The following is a 14,430-nucleotide window of genomic DNA, read 5'->3' on the forward strand; positions in this document are numbered from 1 at the left end:
GAAAACCCCTGGGAAGGAAGCCCCCCAAACGCTCCCACCACCTTCCCTTCGGGGTTCAGGCGACGGCAGGCCTGAGTGAGCAGAGCGACCTGCCTCTCCTTCCGGCCTCCCCTCCCCAAGGTGGCCACGCCTAATGACCTCGCTCATCGAGCCCCAGGTGTTATACAAGTTTAAAGGTAAGGTTGGCTTTTTTCTCCATGGAGAGGGATCTCTATCAATTTATTTTTATATTCCACAGTCCTGGCCTAGATTCTGGTACATAATAGGTCCTCGATGGAAGTTTATTTGACAAATAAATGAGCCGCGAACGTCGCATCGATCGGCATCTCCAGCAGGAAGACGCCACGTCCTCGGCCCGCTCGGACTGTCGGACAGTTGTCCCTCACACGTGGCGCTTAGAAGGATCACAGAAATGCACGAGAGCTTGCAGCTCACTCCTCTCGGTCACCAACTTGAGCTCTGACTTCTAACCACTGACCTGACTCAGGAAGACAGAAGAAAAATTGTGTGTGTGCGTATGTGTGTGTGCGTGTGTGTGTGTGTGTTTCTGAGAGATTGTAAGCACTGGCCCCTGTACTAGAAGAAGAAAGTCTGGGAATGACGGCAAAATGTGTTGGAATGTCTCAGGGACAAGCGAGGCCCAGGGCTGTCGGAGGCCAGAGGCAGGTGAGCGTGCACCTGTGTGCGTGTGCGTGGTAAGGTCAAGGCAGCTCTGGCGCCGGGCGGCGACCGCCCAGCGGCATGGCTCGAGGCAACCGCACGGAGCAGAGGCGGTGCTGGAGAAGATTCGGATTTGGGGGTGGGGGCAGAATTAGCAAAGAATGGGCATTTACACGAAGATGATCCACCATGTGCTTAAAAAAAAAGTTAACTTTTTTTTTTTTTTTTTTTTTAGTTAAAGTAACACATACTGACTGTGTGAGCACTTGGAAATATTAGAAAATGTAGAAAATAAAATAATGACTGCTTAGAAGCGCACTCTGAGAACTAATGACCGTATATATTCCTTTCCAATCTTCTCTTTTCTAGGATGGGATCATGTGCTAAATATACTGCTGCACCCTGATATTTTTTAAAATTTATTATCTCATGAGCACTTTCTTTGTCATAAAAATATCTAAATTCGTAAATCATGTTGAAGATCGAGGCATGTCCCATTACATGAAAATACGTAAAGTCCAGAATTGGACTTCTGTTACCGTTTGCTTCATGACTGTTCTTTGTGATTCCAAGTGCTGTAAACTAACTTTTATTTTTTTCCAAACTCATACAAACACTTACAGAAAAAGTAAAAAGGCAACTGCGGGACTTTTTGGAGACGACAGCAGGCCCCTGCCCGTTCGTCCTTCCTCTGGCCCCCTCCGCTCCCGAGGACGGGCGTCTCCGATCACCTGCTTGCCTCTTCACGGCATTACCCCGATGTGTCCAAACGAGATGCTTCCTCACTCCCTCTCACTGCGCCAACGTCTCGCCCAGCGCCAGGGACGGTGTCGACGGCAGACGAGCCCTCGGCACTGCTGTCCCAGCGGACCTCAGCACCTCCCTCTCACAAAGTCTCCCATTAGAAAAAAATTACCACTTTTGGTGAAACCGAGAGTCATCACGGACATTATTAGGATCATAAAAACATTCTTCTCTGGTGAGACGAGCAGTATGCTATGATTAAGTTTTAATTTCTTGCATGTGCAACATTTTATCTTGACGTGATGAATAGCTGAATAGTTTTGTTTTAGTCGTTCGCTCGGTTTTCTACGCGCATGCCGTGTTTTCTCCTGGAACTTTCCCGCAGCTAGCTTCCCCACGTCGTTCCCCGGCGGCGAATGATCCATGCATTCTGCTTATTTTTTCTAAAGGCGTCTTCCTTGGGGTCCTCTGATACCTTGTTCTCATTTCTCTGTTTGCATTATGGGCCAGCGACATATCTTTTGTCCATAAATTACCACCACGATTTTCCTGGAAATTCTCTTCGCCTCTCCAGCGTTTTTTGTCTTTAGCTGCTTTGTTTAGTTTTGTTTTGTTTTCACGCCTTGCACTGAATTCGACTTTTAAAAGGTTTATTTCTTCATTCATGGCATGGAGACGTGACCAGGGTACACTGGAATACAGAACACGGAGCGGTCAGGCACGGAGTCCGCCCGGTATCAAAACGCACTCGGAACTTAGTGAAAATTCACTCATCCGATCCCCTGGGGTGGCGAGCTCCAGATTTTAACCACAGACACCTGCAATTTAGGGTTCGAGTGACAACGGGTTCCAACACAGCTTTGTTTAGTCGCTGCCTGGCTGTAAACAGCCTTCCAACGCCTCTTCCCATGAGGGAGGAAGGATTGATTCACAAGGGATGACTCCCTGAGGTCATGTGCATCGAAAGCCACCGGCCGCCCAGATTTTTCCCCCTTCCACCCCGCAGCCCTGTTCTGCGGTCACTTTTCTGTCTCCCTGCCCTTTCTTCGATGTCTTGCAGGGTCTGGGGGAGCCTTTGTTGCCATGAGTGGGTCTTCCCTATCACCTGGCGATGCTGTTTTATGATGATTTGCAGCCGCAGAGTCAGGCGAGAAGTTCAAATACACCCTGGCTAAAAAGCCAAAAGAAGAGAAAAGAGGTCATTTTGGCGGGCTCTGTGGGTCTTTGGTGATGAAGGCCAAGTGTGCACACTCGTGCTTTTGAATGATCTACGGTTATGCTGAAAAGATACAATGATGATCTCATTTCATACTTTAGATTCAAGGAAACAGACCTGGAATATCGGCTAAGTTTTATTGATTTATTAGGTATGTTAGATGGCTTTAAGTGCTCAATTTTCTACTTGCTCTAAAAAAAAAAATCGTCATTATCAAATGAAATTTTGTTCACATAAGGGTTTTTCTATCATTAGGTGATACACAATGATTAAATGAGTTAATAAGCTTCAGTGATTATGGGTTTGGGTTTTTTTTTTTAGGAGAAATAACATGGTTGATAAAACCTCATTAAATAAACCCATTATCAATCTGCCATTCCACAGACTTTTGAAAAATAGCTTTCTTGACAAATGACTCTAAAACATTGCTCAAGGCAGTTCTAATTATTATTTGCTATTTTTGTATTTGAATAATGTTTTCTTAACCTGATAAATTACATTATAAAAAGCCAGTTAACAAGAGTTTTTGGAAACTATTTAGCACACCGGAATTTCATTTGTCTTCAAAACTGTACAAACTGACTCACCTTCACTTTCTGCTCACTTCCCTCAGCTTTTCCTCTTTCCCCTCCCACTAAGGTCAAAAAACATGAGCATTATTTGCTTGCCACATTAAAAAAAAAAAAAAACAGTTACTTTCTACATTAATATCTTCGAATCCAAAAGGAAGAGAAGGGAAGGGAGATTCGTGATTCTCCCAACGCCCATGGATTGTCTTGGCCTTAGACACGCACGCCGCTGCGTTTTGTCGTAGCGGGTGAGAAGCGGAATTCTTCGGGTACGGTTGGATTGGAGAGGGCGACAGTGGGGTTCAAAACACGAGGCAGGGCGAGGCGGAGAGAGGATCGGGAGCGCGTGGCATGACAAGGCCCACAGACGAGTGGAGAACCTCACTCCTTCGCCCCGATGCCAGCGCTCCCGGAGTTTTGTATTCTAGGTAAGAAAGGGACCAAGTGATTTTTTTTTTTTTCTACTGCAAACTAATCATTATCTACTGACTCTGGTGCCAAAGGTGAAAATGTGGAGAGAGGCATGTGCATTTCTTCTGTCCGGTTCTTGGAAGAGCTGTATGGTCTCGTGCAAACTGAGTATTATTTATTTATTTATGTATTTGATAATTTATTCCGTCCTCTCTGTTCTTTTTTGGAATGCCCATTAATTAAATTTTCTTTTTCTCTCCGATTTTTCTTGCTCTTCCATTTTCTGGTACATTTATTTTTTCATTTGCTCCATTGAATATATACATTTTTTTTCTTTTCGAATGTTCTTTCTATCAATGTTCTTTTTTTCAACAGTGTCTCTTTTTCAGGAACGCCCTTCTCTTATCTCTCTGAGTCTATTATCATAATTTTATGAGTTTTATTCCTTCCCCCTCATTTTATCCTTTTTTTTTTCCCTTCTTTCTTTTTCTGCCTTTGTTTTGGTATCTGCTCTAATTCTGCATCTTTCCTCAACACGACTGGTGATTACCCTGATCCCATTTAAGACCAGAGCACTAAAAATCAGATGAGAGCCACACTTTAAACCAAATTTAAAAGGAAAATTCCAAACCAGAGAAAATATGTGTTATATTAGTTATAGAATAATGGTTGGAGTTTATATATCTAAAGAGCATGAACAAATTCACAAGAAAAGATGACTATTTCAATAAAAATGGAAAAATGCCATGGACAACCAACTTGCAAAACATAATTAGCTAACAACATTTAAAATGCTTACCTAGTAATCAGATATAAACTAAAACAACAAAATGACCTTTTTAGTACCAAATTGTCCCTTTTTTTATTATAACTGTAAATTTTGGCAAGAATGGGGAAAGGTTCTTCTCACTCATTGCTGGTAGAACTATAAATTGGTGAATTTTTTCAGGGTGAGAATTGAACTATATGTATTAAAGTTTCGAGTCAGCAATTCTACTAATGATAATCTTGAACAAATAATTAGTCAACTTTTCAAAGATGTAAGTTTAGTGCACTGTTGTTTATTACAATGAAAATCAGACACAATACAGTTGTCAAACATCAAGAAATGAACAGAACAAATTACAAGTATACTCATCTGAGAAATCCTATTTAGCGATAAGGAATAATGTTATCACCATTTATTTATTAACAAAGAAAGATGTTCATAATATACTGTTATATCAAAAAAGTATGATAAAGTTAAGATTGTATAAAGATGGAGCTGTTGAAAATGATCCTATTTATGATACACACATCCATAGAAAAAGGCCCGATGATATACATACGCCATGATTATTTATAGATAATGGCAATCTAGGTGAGTTTTATTGTCTTCTTTATATATATATTTTCCAGATTATCTATAAAAAATTATTAAAAATTTTTCTTTACATAAGAGAGAGAGGAGAGTGGGCCTTGAAGCTCCGAGAATGCTTTCGGGTGGGTGTGGTGGATGAGGTGGGTGTGGTGGATGTGTACGGGTGGGTGAGGAAGCCTTCCTCATCGGCAGCCTTCACCATAGGGTGAGAAGATGCAGATCGAGTCGTTCCACGGGAGAACCACACACAGTGGTATCTGTGAGCGTCTGGGTCCCTGCGTTTGTTTCTACAAAGAGGAACCTTCCAGATTCTCTCTGGGGGAGTATGAGATGAGCAGCCAGTATCCTGGGAGCTGGGCGACTCACCATGATTCATCTGTTACTTAGTGGGCCCCGTTTCCAGCCTGGCGTTCTCCTCCGACCCTCTGCTGCACCCCGGTGCTCCAGGCAAGACTTCCAGGCCAAATTTACCCAGAGAGAAGCCTCCAGTCTCCTGCCCAGGGGAAGGAGGGCTAGGTGGCTGGTAGGCAGCGACAGGAAGAGGCTGCGGAGTCTCACCGTTCCTGATACAGAATCTTTAAAAACCAATCCTCCCTTTTTAAGGCCCAACCTTCCTCTGGCCCTCACAATACTTACTGCCTCCAATCCTTAAACCTCCCCAGGGCTCTGCAAATCAAACTGACTTATTTCTTCTGCCTCCCTCCACATTCTTTCTGAGCTCTAATAAGCTAGTTACTACTACACCATCTGCTTTCAGATTTCAAAATGCTGTTGACATTTCTTATTGAGTGAGATCATCTTTTCTGTTCTCTTTTTTCTTGCTGACTTGTAGCTCCACCCGCCCCCCCTTCTACTCTCATTTTAATAAAATTTCCAAAGATTCAGAGAGAAATGTTTCCATTCAACCCGATACTTTTCACAGGAAGCCCCATGGATGTTTATATTTTTGTTCCTATTCATAAATCACATTGTGCACGATCGTCTCAGATAAAAATGCTTCTCGGGCTGGACGAGGCGAGTTAACGTTAACTTGCTGAGGAGTAGACGCGCGAAGTCACCTGGATTCACCTGGATTTAAGAGCTGGGACGTGAGGATTCTTTTCCTCCCTTAACTACTGCAGCCCTGGCGAGGAACATGCGCAAAGCCAGTGGCCAACACGATGTGCCCATTCCTCCGTAAACAAACAAACAAGCAAACAAACAAACAAAAAACGTTGGGCTTGGGTAGGAAGGAAACTACAGCTGCTTAGTGCAGATGCAAAGAGCTAACTACTTTTTAACAGGATACGATGAAATGTCTAAAGTAAATACACACATCAAGCAAGATGCCTGAGCTAAGTTCCTACTTCCCGTCAAAAAAAAAAAAAAATCCTTGAAGAGTTAGTTATCACTTATTAGATTTTTTTAAAAGAAAAGTTTCCCCAAACCCCTGACCCAAATAGAGACTTTCCAAAGGTCAGTTCACTAAACATTATGTCCCTAAATCTACTTCACGGTCTTTATGAGGACGCGGACGAGGTAAGGAAGGCAGACGCCCACCCGTGTGCGGGCGTGTGCTCGTCTACATACATGTGCGCACTCGCTGGGCGCTGTTTCATGTGCGCTCGCTCGGCCTCCCGATCTACAGAGTTAGAAACTTCTTTGGAGCAGAAATAGTGACGTAGTTTTCAAAATTCTTCTGTTGCTCATGGCGCCCAACCTTCTGCTAAACATGTGGTAGGAATTCAATAAACTCTTGCTGCTTTTATGGCAGATCATGTTGTCGAAAGGGATGTTTGGATCTCCGGTCGCACCAGTACATCTGGATCTCTGCGAAGTAAACAAGTCGACTGAGGAAGATGCTGGTTAAGAATTGTCCATCGAGTAACTCACTCGCAAAAGAAAAAATAAAACAAAACAGCACATAATTCTACTTATGGGAGGTACTTAGAATAGTCAGACTCACAGAAACAGAAGGTGGAACGGTGCCTTCCAGAAGCTGGGAGATGGGGAGATGGGAGCGAGTGCTTAGGGGTACAGAGACTCAGCCGGCGAAGATGAAACGTTCTGGAGAAGGACAACGATGGGTGCATGACGAGATTTTTACGCAATGCCATCAAACTGCACGCTTAAAAACAGTTAGAATGGGAACTTTTGTGGTGCATATTTTACCACGAGAAAAATCAAAGAATTGTCAGTTACATCATCGATGCCTCGAGGGGCCGTCTAGCGCCGGCAGTGTCTGCGACCCTAGAAAGGTGGCCTTGTGGCCGCCTGGTCTCGGCGACGCGAATCTCTAGGTCGCCGGGTCGGGCGCGCTGGGGTCTGGTGGGGGAAACGTTCGCGTCTGGAGCAAACGCGACGGAAGCCCAACGTCCTGTGCATTTCGCGGGGGCCGCTCTCCGCCGCTGTCATTCCAGCACTGCACCCCGTTCGGGGAGACGGGGTTTCCACTGGATGTTCGCAGGCTTCGGGAAACTGCTTGAGCTTCCCCGTGAGCCGCATGGGGAGCACGGAGAGGGTGAGCCCGGGTCGCCTTGGCACGAACGTGCTCACGCCGGCCCGGCAGCCCAGGGCGAGACGCAGGGCGGGCCGTGGAGGGCGCAGGGAAGGTCATTCTCCGCTTCTCTAGACCTGTCCGTCTTCCCGCCGTGACTGAGCGGCCTCTGGAACAGCTCAGAGCAGTGCGAGGCCCCTGAGGGCACAGCCCTGAGGTCACGCAGATGTTTGCGATGCGGCTGGCAGAAGTTTGGGGGAGTCGGCAGCAGGAGAGCGGCCCCGGACCTGAAGTCCCCGCTCGGCCATCCGCGCAACGTGGGACTGGCCCGAGCCTCGCCTGGGAGGCCCTGGACCTCTGCCCACGGGAGTCGACACCGAGGTGAGGTGCTGCAGGCTGAGCAAAGGTGGGAGCCGGGGTTCGAAGCCAGGAGGCGCGGCGCAGGGCCGGCCGGGTGCGGGGCTGGCGGCCCAGCTGTGAGCACGCGACGGGGGCAGAGCCCGGGGGTGGCCGGCGAGACGGGCAGGATGTTTTCAAGCTGCTGGGCGAGATCAGAGACCGGGAAGCAGAGCCAGCGGCAGAGCTGCCAATCGGCAAGCACCCGCGGCCACGGGCACGGCGACGAGGCGCACGCCAGACCTCCCACGCGGTACGTCCGCGTCATCCGCTCGAGCTTTCGCTTGGGCCCCAGCTGGCCGGCCAGGGACACGGAGCACGAGCCCGAGAGAGCGCGTGATGCGGAGAGAGAAAAAGGAACTAGAATTTCCCTTTTCTAAGACGACGGCTGTCGCTCGCCCTTCCCCTGGGCCCCGGCCCCGGCCCCTCGTCTCCAGTGCGCGATGCGGGAGCGGTCACTTCCTGGTTTCCCATGGCCAAAGCCCTCACCGAACGTCCTCGGGGCGACACCCCCGGGGCCCCCCACCTGACGCGCTTCCTCCACCGCGGTCTCCTCGCCCTGTGACTTCGTCGATGTCTCTGCCCTCAGAATGTCCCCTAAAGTCCTCGGCCCTCCCTGAACTCTCCGAGAGTCCAGGCACACGACTCGCCCAAGCAGCCTCTTCCACCAGGAGCGCCAAGAAAAACACACACACACATTTGCACATAACAAAGGGACGGAGAGAGAGTCCCGGACTGCGTCCCTAGGGACTGAACGTTTAGCCGGCTCCCCGCTGAGGGGGAAAGGGCTCCGAGACCTCATCCTTCAGAACCCCCCAAGCTGTCCCAAGTCAGTTTGGAGCCAGAGGGGGGGAAACAGGAAGAATATCTCATTTTGTTAATCTCATTTTCAAATCCAAATGTCACGGGTCCCCTGCGGCGGCGGATCGTGAAGGCGGCACAGTGATGGAAACTTAATAAAAGCTCCAGAAAGACCGTAGATCACGCCGGCCCGTCAGCTGCCGTGGGTAAGGGAACGGTAACGACATCAGTCTAGTATCTGGAGTGTTCCGGGCTGTGCGTCCTTCTCCGCAGCGACAGCCGCCCCGGCTTCCGGCCGCCCGCTGTCTGCCGTGGCTCCCGCGTGGCTTCAGCTCATTCCTCCACGGCTCACGAGTGTCCTCGTCTGCGAGGACGCTCGGACGCCCCTGTGACACGGGGTCATAATCGGAACCGCTCACGGGTCTAGCACCTGCCCCCACACCCAGGAAAGGGCGAGTGAGGGCTGACGTGAGCCCATCGGGTCAGGAGGCGCGGCCGAGGCGGGCCGCGGTCGGCTCGGCACCGGTCTCGACCCGGGCCCGGGGCGGGGCCGCCCGGCCTGCTCCCGGAGCTCCCGGCGGCCCGTGTGGAGAGCGCGGCCCGACTCTGCTTTCTTTTCCGCTTGATTGCCTATTCAAGTTCATTTCCTTATTGTCTCACTGGGGGAAAGGTTGATATGTAAGTGGAAGGAAGGGCTTTATGTGTGCACGCCCAGTGTGACCTCGGGTCCTCATTTTTTTAGTTGGGGGCGTTGACAACCCCAAAAGGGACTGGATAGTCTCTCCTCACTGTCCCTGTGCACACCGGCTCCCGCTGATCCAGGACCCACAGCTGCAGCTTCGTCCCCACGTGCTCTGAGAGCCACGAGAACCACCCGTCGGCCCTCTGCCGCCCGCTGCCGGGGGCGTCAATGACCACGATTCTCCAGAAATCACGTTAGGAAAATGAATCCGAGGTCTTCGGCACCTTCTACCCCTTCTATCCAGCCACCTCGTTCCAGAGACAGGAGACGATGTAGAGACATAGAGGCTCATCCCACAGTCACTTATGTTAGTAAACAATGTAAAAGGGGGTAAGTTAGTCGTGCCACATTAGTAATGATTTCGCTCCAAGAAGTGGATTCTAAACATATTCTAAATAAAATGTTTTTCTAGAAACATAGATATCTGGGTACAAAGAAATAACAGCTGACAATAGAAGTATTAAACTGAGAATATTAATCAGTGACCATGAAAACGATGTTTGCAATGAATTGCTAATGACTTGAAATTTCCATGACAAAATTAAAATGAACAGAATTCAATATTTTATGTGTGGGAGAATTACAGTAAATATATACCCACATATATACATAGGCATATATTACAGCAAGGTTTCGAAAGTTAGTATTAGTTAGCTTCGGGGCATAGATTTCAGATAATTAATGATTTCTTTATATTTCAACATTTTTTCAGGTTTTAAAACAATTACATTGATTTTGTAATCGTATATCAGAGGAACAACTTCCGTTAATTTATTAATTCAGCAATTAATGAATCAACCACCCGCTAATGCTCTGATGGACAGACGCTCACAGAGTTCTCACCATAAGCCATGCACGGCTTCTCAATCAAGGTCACGTAAAATTCTCACACTCGGAAGGAAGCGAAATGAATGTACTCAACACCGCACCACGGGACCCTCGTCGGAAGCGAGACCCAGGCCCGTCGGTTTCCGGTAACGGGAGGAGTGACTGTTCCCCGCGTCGGGGTGAACCGCGAAGTCGGAAGGTTTGTGCCAACGGGTGAGGCCGTGGGGCGCCAAACGTAAGGCCCCCCCCATGCCTGTGTTTGGGGAGCGGTCTCGGAATCGGGGTGCGCGTTTTCCCCCTCCGGCCAGTCTGTCTCTTACGTACTGAAGGTACCTGGGCAATGAGCTCGTGGTTTAAGAGCTGATCTGAAATGGAATTTTTTGGTTCCTTACAGTTAATTGCTTTGTAGCTCATTTAAATCCCAGAGGGAGCAATTCTAATCTCCGCCAGCAAACTTTGTCTTACATGAGGCTGATCTATAACCCTGTTACATGTGTCTGAGAGTCTATCAGGAAAGACCATGGGATGCACTAAGTTTCAAAAGGGTGCTGTGTGGTTTTAACACCCTCCAGGTGCTTTGTTTTGGGCAAGGAAGTTGCCAAATTGTTTTTCTGGAGACAGGTCGGTTTGCCGTACCAAATAAAAATTACAGGAAGACGGTATTAACTAACTTCCCTTGTCCAAACGATAGATCACAGCCGCCTAGCAACTCGCAAGAGACGTGGTTCCGCAGAGAGAATGAATGAAGCGGAGGAATAAATGAAACCCTTCGGGGAGACGGACGGGGCGTCAGGGCTGCGGTAACCAGGGAGGATCCAGCTGTTGCCGGTGGACGTGGGTTCTCAGAGTGTGGCCCCGGGACCAGCGGTACCCGACCCGCTTCTGAGCTTCTCAGAAATGCGAATTCTGGAGCCCCACCCCAGATCTAAGGAATCAGAACCCCCAGAGACGGAACTGGATTGTAACAAGCACCCCGCCCTTCCTGGGCAGCTCGGGGTTCACACTGAGCTTTGAGAAGCACAGAGCCGGAGGAACGGGATGGTCCGAACCAGAGTCACGAGGTGAGCGCGGTCAGGGCTCCAAAGCGAGTCCCGCTCGGGCTTGGTCTGAGAAGCGGAGGCGGAGGTCAGCAGGGCCGCCCGCAGAAGGTCACGCCCGCGGGCTCGGAACGCCAGTTCCCACCTGGAGAAGGACTGGGATTGCGAGTCAAGCCCAGTCAGGAACCAGGATGCACGGCCAGGATTATAGACGAAATTCTGGGACCGGGCGCCGGCTCCCCGCCTGGGGTCGACGGGCGCCTCTGGCCCGGAGGTGCGTCAAAGTCGCTGGTCATGGGGCGGCGCCCGCTGAGGATGGAGTCCCTCGGGAACAACCCTCCCACTCATCTCGTTTCCCTTGTGAGACGAAGCGCCCGAAGCTGGCAGCGCTGAGCTCACAGGGTGGAAATAGGTGAGCTACGGGTGCGGGGAACAAAGGGACCTTTCAGGAGAGCCCGATGACGCGCCTCGAAACCATTCCAGACCCGGCAGACAATGGGGGTTTCATCCCCATGAACAGAATACACCATTAACCAGGCCCCGGGCGCCTCTCTCAATGGCCCTTAGTCTAGAAATAGCAGGAGAGAGCTATTTGACAAAGAGAACCGCCCCCTACCTCCTGCTCTCCACGGGATAGATTCTATACCATCCTCCCCCCAAAATGAAACGGTCGGGGCCCACCAGCCTCAGGCAGAGCCAGACAGAGGGTTGGTTTTCTCTTGAGTGTAACAGCTTCTTGGAAGAAGGTTGAGAGCAAATGGGTCCCTGCATTTTGCTCTAAGAAAAAAAATAAATCTACGATAAATTTAAAATACACAGGTAATGGGGGGGGGTATTTATTTAACTTACAAAGTATCATGTCAGAACCTGTGGTGGAAGAGTTACATGGGCATGGCCACCAGAAAGGATGACCTTGGGATTGTCCTGATGGAAGGGCTCAGTCAGCCCGTGGCGACCCTAAAGGGAGGGAGCCAGGGGAATGAACACTCCGACCTGTCTTTGCTCCCGACCCCCGTCCCAGCCAAGATCCTCACTGGCTGAAGGGCAGAGGGCACACGGGTCAGCCCCGTAGGTCAAAGGCAAGGTGGAGACGATGGCAAGAGGATCTGCGGGGCCCAGAGGAGACTGGCCAGCCCCTGGCTCAAGAACGCTGAACCTCGAGACCCACTGGACCAAACCTCTGCCCTGCCACGGTCCCATCAAGGCTGGTCTCAGTTCATAACGGAGAGGAAGGGGGCTGGGGAGTAGAAGAGAGGAGGAAACTAAAATTCCAATTATAGGAAATTTAGGAAAAGCCAGAGATCCGGGCAAAGGAAAGCAGACTGGTGGAGGGATAGGATAAACAAGGCGCCCCGAGTCCTGCTCTCCCCTCCGCCCCCCTGCGCCCCGCCCCCGCTGCTCTGCAGGTGACATCGCCCTCCCTGCACCTCCTCCCCCTGCCTCCCGCCCCCGGCACTGCTCCCCCGAGTCCCCGTCCGGCGGGAGGCCCGCCCCGGCATGCACGGGCAGCCCCGGGCAGGGTTTTGTCTGTTCCGACTCCTCCTCCCATATCCGGTACCCCTGCACGCGGTTCCCCAGGTTTTGGGGGCTTTTTCCGTGACTCGCTTGGCTCATTCTGAGAGTTCTGCGACTCGTCGTTATCAAAGGTGGGACACTGAGCAAACGGGTGAGTGGAGGAGGCCGTCTGAGGGACCCTCAGAGAGAGCTCGTTTGGCACGGTTACTTAAGAGGCTTCGGTGAGAAGCCAGGTTGAATTTAAAATTCCCTAAATGGTCTCGAAATCATGTCTCCAGACTAGGAATCACAGCTGCCCATGACAAACGGTGGGAAGGGAGCAAAACCTATCTCAAATTCACCCTCTTTGCTCAGCAAGAAAAAGACAGATCTCTTCCCGTTTCGAACGCTATTTCGCCCTTCGATCATATTTTCTTGGGCTAGAAACTCCCCTCCTCGCGCTACTTGTTATGCCTGGCTGTATTCCAGCATCTTCCTTGCTGCAACTTATAAGGCAAGGGCGTCAACCTCGGGGGGTGAGGCTTTCGTCCAGTTGGGAAGAATGAAGGCGAAGCACGACGTTTACTAACTCATCGTCTCTGCTCGTCACCGAAAACGAAATCGGGATTTCTCCGTTCCCCGTACTCTAAACCCATCCACCAGCCCATACACATACAAAAACACTTTACATAAAAAAAAAAAAAAAAAAATTAAAATCACGAGGGAGGGAAAATAAGCACTAGTTACCATTTACCGAGAGCACACTCTATGCCTGGGAAGCTTCTAAATACTCGCTCCGGATGATTTCGTCTAATCCTCGACGTGATACCACGAGGCGGACATTACGATGATCACCGTTTTTCAAGGGGGTAGTTGAGGCGCAGAGCGCGTTGCCACTACACCTTGGAGCCAGGATCGAAACCGAGGCAGTGCGACCTCACAGCTGGTGCCCTTGACCGCCAAGCCGCGCTGCCTCCCCGGGCATTAAAAGCTCTTGCGAGTACGTTTATCCCCTCCAGCAGAAGCATCATGAGTCTACAGAGAAGAGCAGAGGGGCGGAGCCCTGCGTCGCCCACGCCGGGCGTCACGGGGGTGGGAACAAAGTGCCACGGAAAGACGGAGAGGAAGCGACTCTTGTCGAGGAAACCGTGGAAGACTTCGTGGAGGACGTGATAGTGAAGCCTGTCGCGATGGCAGTAAGAGTTGAATGAATGAATGGATGGATGGATGGATGAATGAATGAATGAACAGCAGCAGAAATTTATCAGGCAGAGAAGAGGACAATAAGCCGGGCCAACAGCAGGTGGTACTGTGAGGCCGGCGCTCACGGCTACCCTCCACTTTCTCCATCACTTTCCATCTGCTCTGAGATTGACCGGAAATGCTGAGAAATTCACAATCTGCAAGTCCAAGAGAAATGACCTGGTGACACCGAGTTTTCTACCTGGAAACTATATACTAACCGCTGTAGTTTTTCTGAATCAGATGGAAAAAAAAAAAACCTGTTCATTTATGTTATATTTTCATGAATATTTTACGCACAAAGTGCTTTTAAATTTTTTAAGGACTCAAAACTGTAAGTTACCGGATTCCTTTGAGACTTCTTCCATTACTTCTACACTTAAAAAGTTCTTACTTCTTGAGGTTTTAGATGACTTATTTTTATTATCTTCTCATTTTCTGTGGTTTTCTTTTT

Source organism: Rousettus aegyptiacus, unplaced genomic scaffold (assembly GCF_014176215.1).
Source record: "Rousettus aegyptiacus isolate mRouAeg1 unplaced genomic scaffold, mRouAeg1.p scaffold_m13_p_18, whole genome shotgun sequence".
NCBI classification, from domain to species: domain Eukaryota; kingdom Metazoa; phylum Chordata; class Mammalia; order Chiroptera; family Pteropodidae; genus Rousettus; species Rousettus aegyptiacus.